This window comes from Lissotriton helveticus, chromosome 7, assembly GCF_964261635.1.
Source record: "Lissotriton helveticus chromosome 7, aLisHel1.1, whole genome shotgun sequence".
Taxonomy (NCBI): domain Eukaryota; kingdom Metazoa; phylum Chordata; class Amphibia; order Caudata; family Salamandridae; genus Lissotriton; species Lissotriton helveticus.
Window position 1 is genome coordinate 576,375,298 of NC_136068.1, and position 12,817 is coordinate 576,388,114.

Consider the following 12,817-nt stretch of genomic DNA (forward strand, 5'->3'; position numbering starts at 1 on the left):
CAGGTGCACATCCTTCCGCCGTGGATGTCACTGCTGGCCAATGCAATCAGATGGGTTGATATATGGCGTGAATATCATCCCGCTGAAATAGGCTACATATACATGTCTATGGTTCACGGTTCCTTGTCTCGTTTAGATTACATGTTCACACCACAAAATTATATCCATAGGTTTTCTCAGATTTCTCATCATTCCAGAGGGCTGTCCGATCATTCCCCAGTCATAGTGACACTACTCTTGAACTTTCAAAAGATCCCCTCCGGTGGCAAATATCCCCATGGCATCTTCAAGATCCGAATTATCAAGAGTGTCTGAACACGACGATCCAGGAGTCCCTCCGGTAAGCCTTGAAAACCACATTAGAGGGGTAAATATCAGTTACTGGACGAATGACAAACGTAAACGCTCCACTCAGCGGACAGAATTGGAAACCCAGTGCGCATCCCTTGAGGCACATTACACGCAGGCTCCTAGCCCAACCATTCAGTGTAACCTATCCCTCACGCACCAACAGCTACACCAACATTTTATAGAGGTGGCGAAAGAGATCTGATTGGTGTCTCAACACCGGATATACCAGTGGGGGGATAAATCAAGCAAAATGTAACACAGGCTCTGTAAATCACAGCGCGCCCCGGCCACGGTTCCAATCATTAGAGTTCGCAATGGCGTCTTACGCTCATCACCCAGGAAGTCATCACAGAATTTGTGCATCACTTCTCCACATTATACACCCAGAGGGAGCAGCTCTCAGAGAACCGCATAGCTGAGTTCCTTTGGGATATTCCCCCCGACTAACAAACCAATGCACAAGTTATTTACCTTTGGTAACAATATATCTGTAAGAAACATTAGTTAGTGTTAGATTCCTTATCTTAGAATATCCCCAGGCGTCAGACTGGATCCATAAAGTTTTCGTCAGCAGTACCCCTGCGAGCCGCTAGGCGTCGTTTGCGGCTCCGCGTCTGTCGTCGGCGTCGTGATCGCCGGGATGATGTCGTCGGAGTACTTAGACGCCGCCCTCACGCGCTGACTTCAGTTCTGTACATAGCATTCCATGCCAGTAACGCAGAGCCATGATAGAAACCGACACTGGTGCCATGAAACTAGGGCCCTGAAAGGGATGTCCTTAACCCTAGATATCGGTTCGCAGAACGGGGAGGATGGGTGGGGCGGTAAGGAATCTAACACTAACTAATGTTTCTTACAGATATATCATTATCAAAGGTAAGTAACGTGTGCATCACGTTAGTGTTAGATTTATTACCTTAGAATAGAAACCCTAGCAATACCAACCCCGGTGGTGGGTCTGCGAACTAAGATCACACCAGAAAGTCCTGGAGAACAGGACAGCCGAAAAGCCATCTCTCCGGACTTGGCCGTCCAGGCAGTAGTGCCTAGCAAACATGTGCAACGAGGCCCATGTAGCTGCCTGACAGATGTCCTGCAAGGGGACTCCCCGACCCCTCAGCCCAACAGGATGCTCCTTTTTCGCCAAGGAGTAGCAAACCTTGATGCACAAGACGACCCACCAAGAGATGGTTTGTGTGTGCACCGCCCGTCCCTTCTTCGCGCCCACGTAACCAACCAACAAAGAGCTGGACATCCAGCCGGAACTGGCGTGTGCGGTCCAGATAGAAAGAGAGCGCACGTTTTGGGTCCAGACGGTGGAGTCTCTCTTCCTCTTTCGAGGGATGCGGAGGCGGAAAGAAGGAGGGCAAGGTGATAGACTGCCCGATGTGGAAGGCTGTGACTACCTTGGGCAGGAAAGAGGGACACGTTCTTAAAACAACCTTATCCGGAAGTACAGAAAGGAAAGGAGGTTTAGAAGAAAGAGCCTGGAGCTCACTCACTGTCCTGGCAGAGGTGATGGCAACCAGGAATGCAGTCTTAAGAGTAAAAAAGCCGAAGAGGACAATTGTGAAGTGGCTTGAAAGGAGCGCACATCAAAAAAGTCAGAACAAGGTTCAAGTCCCACTGAGGCATCACGAATGGAACAGGAGGAAACATGTGAGTGATGCCCTTCAAGAATCTATTTATAACCAGGGACTTGAAAAGAGAAGGCTGATCAGGAAGCCTTAAAAAGGCCAAAATGGCAGAGGGGTAGCCCTTGATAGTGCCAAGATCAGAGCCCTGCTGGGCAAGAGAAAGAGGAGAACCTCTGAAAGAGGGGCAGAAAGGGGATCCACAGCCTTTGCTGTGCACCATGCCACAAATGTATTCTACCTGCAGTCGTATACCGTTTTTGTGGTGGGACGCCTGGCTGCCAGAATCACATCACAGACTTCAGGAGGCAAGTCAAATGGCCTCAACATTCACCGCTCAATCTCCACGCATGGAGGTGGAGACTGGACAGGTTCGGGTGGACGACCGTCCCCTGCTGCTGCGTCAGAAGGTCCTCCTGAAGAGGCAGACGAATAGGGGGATCGACTGACATGCTGAGTAGCTCGGGATACCAGTATCTTCGGGCCCAGTTCGGAGCCACAAGGATGACTTGGGCCCAGTCTCGCCTGATCATCTTCAGCACTCTGGGCAGAAGTGGTATAGGTGGAAGGTGTACAACAGACCACAGATCCACTCGCGCCGAAAAGCGTCTCCGAGCGAGTCCCGCCTTGGAAATTCCAACGCGCAGAACTGATGATATTGCGCGTTCTCTTCGGTGGCGAATAGATCTAACCAAGGCTCTCCCCACTGCTGAAAGAGACCTTGCGCCACGTCCGAGTTCAGACGCCATTTGTGATCCATCATGCACCTGTGGCTGAGTTCGTCCGCCCTGGCATTCGGGGAACCTGCCAGGTGTTGAACCACCAGGGTGATGCCCTGGTGTTCCAGTCATGTCCAGAGGCGCAGAGCCTCCTGACAGAGGGTCCACAACCCCACCCCGCCCTGTTTGTTGCAGTACCACATTGCGGTGGTGTTGTCCGTGAACACCTGCACTACACTTCCCCGGACAGAGGGAAGGAATGCCTTCAGTGCAAGACGAATCGCTCGCAGCTCCAGAACGTTGATATGGAGCCGGGACTCCGCCGGAGACCAGAGGCCTCTGGTCTCCCTCTCTCCCATGTTCCCCCCCATCCCAGGAGGGATGCATCTGTCACTACTACGTGCTCCGGTTGGGGAAGGTAGAGAGATCTGTGAGCCACCCCTGCAACTGGCTCGCAGTGCCCTCCGAGATCAGGACTTGGTCGGACAGGTTGCCCTGATGCTGTGCCCACTGAAACTTCAGGCCCCACTGCAGAGCCCGCATCAGCCACCTGGCATGATGCTCAAGAAGGATGCAGGAGGCCATCAGCCCCAGGAGCCGCAGCGTCAACCTGACTGAGACTCTGGATAAAGGCTGAAAAATCGGAATCAGAGCCTGAATATCCCGAACCTGCTGTTCGGGGGATAAACCTGAAACTGCGCTGAGTCCAGAACTGCTCCGATGAAAAGGAGCTTCTGAGAGGGGCACAGGTGTGACTTCGGCACGTTGATGGAGAACACCAGCGAGTGCAGGAGGTCAGCCGTAGTCTGGAGGTGGTAGAGGACTGTCTGGGGTGAGCCCGCCTTCAACAACCAATCGTCGAGATGGGGGAAGACTGAAACCCCTAATCTGCACAGATGAGCAGCGACCACCGCCATCACTTTCGTGATTACCCGTGGGGTGCTGGTAAGGTCAAAGGGGAGCACGGTAAACTGAAAGTGCTCGTGGCCTACCGTGATCCATAGATAGCGCCGGTGGGCCGGCAGGACGGGGATGTAGATATACACGTCCTGCAAGTCCAACGCTACCGTCCAGTCTCCTGGGTCCAGGGCAGCTAGGAACTGAGCCAAAGTCAGCATCCTGAACTTCTGCTTCCGGAGGAAGCTATTGACGCTCCGTAGGTCCAAGATAGGGCATAGGACACCTTTGCCCTTCTTGGGTACCAGAAAGTAGTGGGAATAACAACCACGTCCTACTTCTGATCCAGGAACGTGCTCGATGGCCCCCTTGACCAAGAGGGCCATAACTTCCTCCTGCAGAAGTTGCACGTGATCCCCTGACATGCGGTGGTACTACAGTGGCATGGCTGGAGGGATCGCCTCAAAGGGGAGGGAGTAGCCCCTTCGGACGATTTACAGCACCCACCTGTCCGATGTGATGGTATGCCAGTGGGGGAGGAGATGGCGGACCCTGCCCCTCACTGGCGACGAATGGGCCCGAAATGCTGGACCAGGAAGGCTAAGAGGCAGATGCTGAAGGAGCAGGTGTGGACTGACCCTGCCGGTGTTCCCCGGTACCGCCATAGCAGAAACCACATCTGTGACAGTGTTGAGCCTGGGTCTGCGGCCTGTGGCTGGCTGGACGTGTGGGGGCACCCCTTCCTTGGCCACGAAAGGAGCAAAGAGTGGGAGATTGCTGGCGTTGGCCTGGGCCCAAGGACTTGGCCGTAGCCCTGGAGTCCTTGAAATGCTCCAGTGCACTATCCGCCTTGTCACCAAAGAGGCGACGGCCATCAAATGGCATGTCTTTGAGGTTGGCTTGGACATCCCCCGAAAAGTTGGCGGACCTCAGCCAGGTGTGGTGGCGAACCGCCACCGTCGTTGCAATTGCCCTACCCAGCGAATCCGTTGTGTCGAGTCCACACCGTATGAAAAAGCGTGCTGCATCCCGTCCTTCCGTAAGGGCTTGGGCGAGCTTTGCCCGGGCCTCCTCCGGGCACTGCAGCAGCACCTCCGCAACCGTATCCCACAGAAAGTGGGTGGAACGGCCCAAAAAGGCAGGCGGTGTTGACAGACCGCAGCCCCAAATTCAAAGAGGAGAACAGTTTCTTCCCAAACTGATCATACCTTTTGGATTCCCAATCCGGAGGAGTGGTCGGTAATGCGGTCTTGGATGTAGAGGTCTGGATCACCAGGCTCTCGGGGTGGGGTGAACGGACAGGAAGATAGGGTCGCCCGGAGCCGGCCGGTGGTGTCGGGCCACGTACCGATCCACAGGGAGGCCTTTGGAGGGCTTGAACCAGGTACCCAACAGAACGTCGGTGAGGGCTTGTTGAACTGCAGTAGAGGCTCTGAGGAGCTTGCCTGCAGTTTGAGCACCTCAATGAGGAGGTTAGACCTCACAGCCACGACAGGGAGCTCAAGAGCCAAGGCCTTGGCCGCCCTGTTCAACACTACGCTGTAAGCAGCCCCCTCCTCCATAGCCACAGAAGGAGGAGAGACTAATCCAGTGTCGGGCGAAGTGCCCAGACCACTGGCCTCCCCTACCTTGTCTGCCCAGTCCTGGCTCAACTGGCACTGCAGTGCCAGAGGGTCCTCAGACCCCTCCCAGTCCTCCTCATCATCCATCTCCTGATAGTCAGGGAAAAATTAGGGAGCCGGGTCGTAGGTGATTTGCTCACCCAACGGCGCCGGAGACGGCGCCGGTCCAACACCAGACCAGAGCTGGGGCTTGGAACCACGTTGTCCAGGGATGGCATTGTGGTGACACCTTCGGGGTCGGCGCCAGCAGAGGAGTCATAAGGTCAACTAGCTATGACCCAGATCCAGGCCTGGATCTTACGGGGCCCTGCGGCGTCTGGACTGGAGTCGACGACGGCACCGGGGCCGAAGCACCCGATGGCGCCGGAGCCGCCGGCCCGCTAGGACTCCCAGACTGACCCGCGGGGCCCAAAGGCGCCTCGGCAGGGTCCGTCAGAGGGAACTGAGTCCTCTTGGCCACGAGGAAATCACGTATCTCCTCCGGTGTCGCGTGCAGCCCAGGGACTGGTGAGTGTGGAGCTGAACGTGGCACTTGCGGCTCCGGTGGAGCCACGTAGGCGGTGTCACACAAACCCTCGGCCGTGTCATGCAAGCATCAGGGGGAGTCAGAAGAGCAATGACGCCTCTCCGACTTCTTTTTCAAGTGCCTCGACTTACCTGAGGACTTGGAGCCCGACGAGTGGTGGTAACTCGTTGAGCGGCGATGACTGCGGCTCCGCAACCGGTCCCTCGACTTCCTCCTCGACCGGGACCCCAAGCGGCACGGAGCTGACTGCCGGAGCTTGAGCCGCCTACGGTACCGATCCCATCTAGCCTTCGAGGTCAAGGCCCGGCAGTCGGGGCACGACTTGTCATCGTGGTCGGCCCCGAGACAGTAAAGGCACCGATGGTGGGGGTCGGTCACCGACATCAAGCGGTGACAGTCCTCGCAAGGTTTAAAACCAGGCATCCCTACCAGCACCGGGAGTCGAAGGTCGACTCGAGAAGTGATCAAAAGTGATCAAAAAAGTTAGTCAAAAAATGACTACGAGTACTACTCTTCCCGGATCTGCGCTTGCTGGCGTAGAAAAAAGAAGAACTGACGTCTGCGCGCAAGGGTGGCGTCTAAGTACTCCTACAACGTCATCCTGGCGATCACGACGCCGACGACGGACGTGGAGCCGCAGACGACGCCTAGCAACGCGCAGGGGTACTGGTGACGAAAACTTTCCGGATCCAGTCTGACGCCTGGGGATATTTTAAGGTAAGGAATCTAACACTAACATGTTTCTTTCAGATTGAGAAATCAACTAGATGCTCCATCACAGTAGATGAATTGACGGTGGCACTGAAGGTGATGCGACCTGGCCGGCCTACGGGTCCCCCATAGAATTCTTTCGTTCTCATATGTACTCATTGGGCCCACACCTAGTGGAAACCATACACAAAGCTCTAGAACAACAACTATTACCCCGGGACTGGGACCATGCCGAGATCGTCTTATTTTTAAAGCCCAGTCACCCGCCAGAAGATCTATCTTCATACCACCCTATATCCCTAATTAACTTTGAATCGCAATTACTGGGGAAAGTCCTTGCAGATTGCCTGTGCACCTGCATTCAAGATCTGATTGACCTAGATCAATCAGGCTTTATGCCTAATCGAGCCACCTGTCATAATATTCATCAAGTCCATAATGCCATGGCATTGGTCCAGGAGCTGGGGCACCCCGCCTCAATACTTCTTGCAGACATTGATAAGCCCTTTGACTCCCTGAGCTGGGAATATTTACTCCAGCTTTTGGATGCAGTCAATTTTGGCCCATGCTTCCTGGCATACGTGCGTCTATTACATGCAGAACCCATGGCCTCAGTGTGTATTGCTGGTCATCGCTCTCCCTTCTTTTCTATTAGGCGAGTCACATAACAGGGCTGCCCTCTGTCTCCGCTTCTATTTGCCTTGGAGTGAAACCCCTGGCGGTTTGGGTTTGCCGAGACCCGGTGCTCTGTGGCTTTGAATGGCCAAGATGCAACCAGGTCGTATTGCCTTATACGCAGACAATGTCTTATTTTTTGTGACAGATCCCTGGATCTCGGGTCCGAGAATCTAGCAGATTCTCTGTGTCTTTGGCCAGACCTCTGGACTTCATCCTAACCCATCCAAATCTGTGCTATTTCCAGTATGTGGACAACAGGGCAGAGGTATATGGGCATCTCAGCTCCAACACGCTACCAATGGTTTCCAATATCTCAGAATATTTATGTTCCCTTGCCCTAGGACCTCAAGGTCGTGCAATATTAACCCACTCCAGGCCAGCCGCTGGGGGAGACTTCAATATGGGCCTCTCTGCCCCTCTCGTTATATGAGCGCTCTGCATTTTTTTTAAATGGTCCCGCCCCCCAGAGTGCTCTATCGACTCCTAAACTTCCCGTATCATATACCAAGGTCTTGTTTCTCACAAATAGATGCCATACTTAACAAATTCGTAAGGGGTGGGGGAGCAGTTAGGGTGACATTACAGACCTGTGTTCAACCTACATACTGCAGCAGCATAGCGGCCGCAGACATGTACTAATATTGCGTGGCCTCTCACCTACTAGTTATCAATGACTGGTGGTATAACACGCCTACAGACCCGGCAGTTGCCCTTGAACATACGGCAATGGAAGGGGTTCCCCTACTTTGGTTGCTGTATAGCGCGCAGCCTCTGGATCCTCTCCCTCACGCCAGCAGAATGACAATTAGGCTGTGGAGGTATACTCTTCGGCGCATCGGGTGGCATGGGCGTCTGACCCAGACAACCCCATTGTGGCATGGAACATTCATACGCCAGGTGGCCACGCTGCAGGGGTTCTGTCAGTGGGATCAAATTGACATCTCCACTTTAGGAGATATTATGAGGGGCACTACTCTAAAATCCTTCATGCAACTGCAAGAGTTTCATCTTCATAAATCACACTATCTCCAATTATGCCATGCTCTTACCCCATTGCTTGCAAATTCAGATGACCTCCCAGAGTTTCACTCTTTAGAGAGTAGTCTTCTTTTGGGTGACTTAAGCGCACACAAAATCCAGCAGATATCTCAAACATTGACAACACACTACACCACAACCCTTCATAAGACAAGGAAGAGGTGGGAAGATAATATTCCCGAGCTCACTGACGATGATTGGATGGAGGCTATAGCTAGTCCCCGGGGTGACGCTGTGTCCTCCAGGTACCGTCTCCTCAGTGCCTTTGTTGTGACAGGGAGGAGGGGTCGTTCTTCCACACGGTATGGAGCTGCGCTACAATACAGCCCTTTTCGCACAAAGTTGCAATCTGCCTTAAAGAGGTGCTATCTTGGTACCTCCCACTCGACCCTAGATTGTTCCTACACCACAGTACAGATGATAACAGAGCAGGGCTTAATTTGAGCCGGAGCTTGCCGGTGCTCAGCACCGGCACTTAATTATGGGGGCCGGGTCTATCACGCGGCATTAAGTGCACCTGTGCTCCTGCCTTAGAATTTGATTTTTTAAAGTCGTGACTAGTGCGAGTGTGTCACTGGTGAGTGTGGCTGTGCTACGCACGTAACGCACCGTGCCAAACTTGTTGACTGACTCACTGTCAGTGACCAGGTCGTCGATGATGCATGCAGTACTACTTACTGCTGTCGGTGGTGGTGACATCACGTGCCTGCCTGCTGCCCTGCTCCCATTTCCTCTCTCTCTTCAAGGCAAGAGTTCCCGGCCCGGCCGCGGCGCGGATCAGGGCCCCAGTGTGGGTGGGACACTGTTTGTGTCATGTTGCAGGCAGGGGCCAGGCCAGGCACTGGGCAGGGCTTTGCTGCGGGGGTTGGGGCTATGCGCGCCAGAGGAAGCGACGCATGCGCAGATTGCATGCAATTGAATGCACGTGACGCGCATTTTCTCTGCCCGCCCCAGCATACCCACACCTCTCCCCTCGCCCTCGCCGAGATTCTGCCGGCCGGCCTTTCAAAGTTGCTGGACTCGGTCGGAGTTGGGACTTGGGAGCGGCGAGCGCTCAGCAGGTGAGGGCAGCGAGCGAGGCAGGGCGTTATTAATTTACGGGTGGTCACTCAGTCAGGTTTTTAAAATCATGATCCTGATTGGTCTACCAGCAGCGCTGCGGCCTGGACAAGATGGCCTGGGGGGGTAGGCCGGCTCCGGCGGCGGTCGAAATTATCATCATGAGCTGCGCAGGCAGGTGAGGCGAGGCAGGGCACTGAGGGCAGGGCAGGCAGGCAGGGCCTGGGGGCGGCGGGGGCCGCATGGTGCAGGATTACGTTTTTTTTAAATTATCATTGTTGATTGGTTATCTCTTAGTTTATCTATCATTATTTATCACATGATGATTGGGGCCTGGGATAGGCGGCGTAGGCCGGGCCCGGCAGACATATCATGAATTAAGTAATACATCTGCGCAGGTGAGGCCTACAGATTTACTTTTTTATGTTCATCATGGTCACGTCACTGCTTAAATGTTGTTCCTGTGTTTCAAATGCCCTAGTTTGATCATCACCATGTGCACGATCATGTTTTGTTGCCAGCTGTGGTCTGTGCACAGGCTATTTGTTGCGCAGTTGCGGGCCGGACTGCCTGGAATCAGTACTACAGGATGCAGGCCCAGGGCAGGATTCAGTTTCGTTTTAAGGGCAGGCCGGGCACGCTCATAAAATCTGTCAGTGGGGGTTGGGGCTGTGCCAGGCAAGCAGCGTGCGCAAATGTTCTTACACAACACAATCATTAACATTTGCAAAGCAGGGCTGGGGTTTTCTGAAGCAATGAATATGGCGTGAGGTGAGAGAGACACACAAACCAAGTACACACTGAAGGCAGGAACAATGGTGGCAAAAGCGCTGTTATATTGCAAGGTGTATGTAGTCATCAACTAGGGAGGGAGGGACACAATAGAATTGAGAGAAAGTGTCCTTTCAGTTTAAGCTTTTTTGGTGCTAATAACCCCCATGACCTCCTCCAGACCAGTCCTGTGTCAATACAGGTGCCTTTTACAAGAGAGAGTTAGTGGACTCAGAGCCAGAATTGCCTAATAAGGGGGTTACTGTTTCTGTCGGAAAGATCCTTTTGTCACTTGCAGTTTGTAAGTTAAAATGCTACCATAGAACAGCAAGCTATTAACTAGTCTGTCTGTCATCAAAGAGCTGCATGCAAACGGCAAGTTATATATTTACAGCTATATGTTTTTTGGGCTAATCTTTCATTATCCTAATCTTGCAAAAAGGGTCTAATGTGGGTAGAAATCACTTCTTATTGAAGAGAACCCCTAACAATGCTGGTATGTTTTGAATTCTGCATTTGCGCTTTTTCAGACTTTGAACTCCTAAACTATATTGCCTACAATGACAATCATGTATGACATGTATGACATGTGACTCCTATACCTTGTAGTCCTGTCTGATGTAACATTCCCTCTGATTTACACACATAGGATTGTATTTATGCAATGTGTGCATGATGCAAAGTGCTCTGACACCTTAAACTGGTATGAGAGGCGCTATTAAACTAAATTAATTGAAGAAACTGGGTACTCCGCTACATAATGCTCCCAAACAGGGCGTTACACGTCGGTGATTGTTAAACAACTTTGAGCAATGTTTTTAATTTTTAGGACACCAAGGTTTTGGTGAAAATGTACTGTATTTTGCTCCGGAGACAAAATATTTCTCTAGTGTAGCCTGCAACTAAACTGTAGTCCAAATTATCTAGAGTATTTTAGGACTTTGTTTCTCACTCCCAAATGTCATTACATTGAAGTTTACGTTTTCAAATGTGTAACTTTAATGTGGTAAATAAGTCTGCACAGGTGCTCAAGTCTGAACATAGATGTAAAGTTATCCCTCATTCATGATACAGACCTAATAGCTGTTGCAGGAAGCTCAATAAAGAACCCCTGCCAGCCAGCACAGCATCTCTGGGAGAGGCTTGAGTTGAGATAGCTTGCAGTTTAACTCTCTAAGCATTTAGTACAGCCCTACATGCTGCTTGCAAAGTGCCCTTGAGGCCTTACCTAACCCAAGGCATGGGTCTGCTTACTGGATTTGGGTAAGTCCGTTTTCCCCATTTCGAAGAATGCCAGCTCACCTCGCCAGCCCATTCCTGAGATTGCCTTAAGTTAAAGTGCCAAGCCCTGGAGGTACCGTAACCAAAGTAAACATACCAAATGTTACGGCAGGCGTAGGGTCCCGTGACCGTCCCTCCCTATACAACTTCTCTTCCTCATAGGGCTCACTTTGCTTGAAAGACCTATGTCAAGCCATCTTGAATCGTTACAGCTGTTTCGTTGAGCTACTATACCAGTATGCCTACATACATATCATTAACAAATAACAACTACCAATGTCTGGTAGCTATTCAACTGTCCAGACTCCACAGCATCAGCTGATATGCAGGAATTCTACCACAGCACTGGATAGAGAAGGAAGTTGAGGTACTTGGGGTGGTGAGTTTACTATTGTGGAAAGCTTTGGTTCATACAGTTGAGTTCACCAATACCACTCAACAAGCAGTGGGCTTCTAAATGATCTACTGCAACATACCACATACTCGCCACCTCTGCCGGAATGAGCAAGGCTCATTTGCTATGTTTGTCCTTAGTGTATGTTTGTGTTTTTCACAATCTTATGACTTCTTCAGTGATGTAACATTGAGGGCAGCACCAACACTCTAGAAATTGTTCCAGCACCACTGGCTTGGGTGCCTTTCTTTGACATTTTCATGCTTTGTCGCTTGAGTGCCTTTGTGTGATGTTTCTATGCTTTCTGGCCTGGTTGGTTGACTTTGTATGACGTTTCCATCATTTCTTTCCGGGGTGCCTTTGTGTGATGTTTCCAAGATTTCTGGCCTGAGGCTGGGTGCCTTTGGCTGACGTTTCCATGATTTCTAGCCTGGGTGCCTTTGTGTGACATTTCCATGATTTCTGGCCTGGGTGCCTTTGTCTGACGTTTCTATGATTTCTGGCCTGGGTGCCTTTGTCTGACATTTCCAAGTTGTCTGAGACTAGTACTTAAGTGTGAGATTACCATGCTTTCTGACCTGGGTACTTATGTGTGACATTTTCACGCTTTATGGCCTGGAATGGATGCTTATGTGTGACACACATTTCCATGCTTTCTGGCCTTGGTGGCTATGCAGGTCCTCATTTAGGTTTACGATTTACTATGCTTTGAAAGTTGATACAGCTAAATATGTTAAGAAAATATGTTATGCACCATTTTAGTTTTTCTTTTTAAAAAATGTTCTTGAGGGGAGAATGACCCCCATGCAAACATCTCTAGCAGTCATTAAGCTTGCTTGCTATGCACTGTATGGGGGCTGGTCTAACAAAACTTGCCATGGCTGCTTTGGGTTCCCATTCTGGCCTTGAGTGTCAATTAATGAATACTTTTTGTGAATCACAGTGTGTAACTAACTTTGCACACTTCCACCTTACCCTGCTTTAGTTGTCATACTACAGGAAGCCAAAGCTTAAAAGTGAGGCAAACTTTAAAGACTTTGTGCCTCTTTTCAGTGAGTGCTGCAGGGCAGGCAGGCGTATGAATTGGAAAAGGTCTGAATTTGGGTGGGCAAAATAAGATCCATTTGGATTATACT

General features: G+C 51.4%; 1 protein-coding gene across 8 annotated transcripts in view; it reads right to left on the reverse strand.

Moving 5' to 3' along the window:
* The window catches only part of LOC144768773 (uncharacterized), a 9,320,023-nt gene that overhangs the window by 2,880,604 nt on the left and 6,426,602 nt on the right, over positions 1-12,817 (reverse strand). The gene's annotated exons all lie outside the window — the stretch shown is intronic.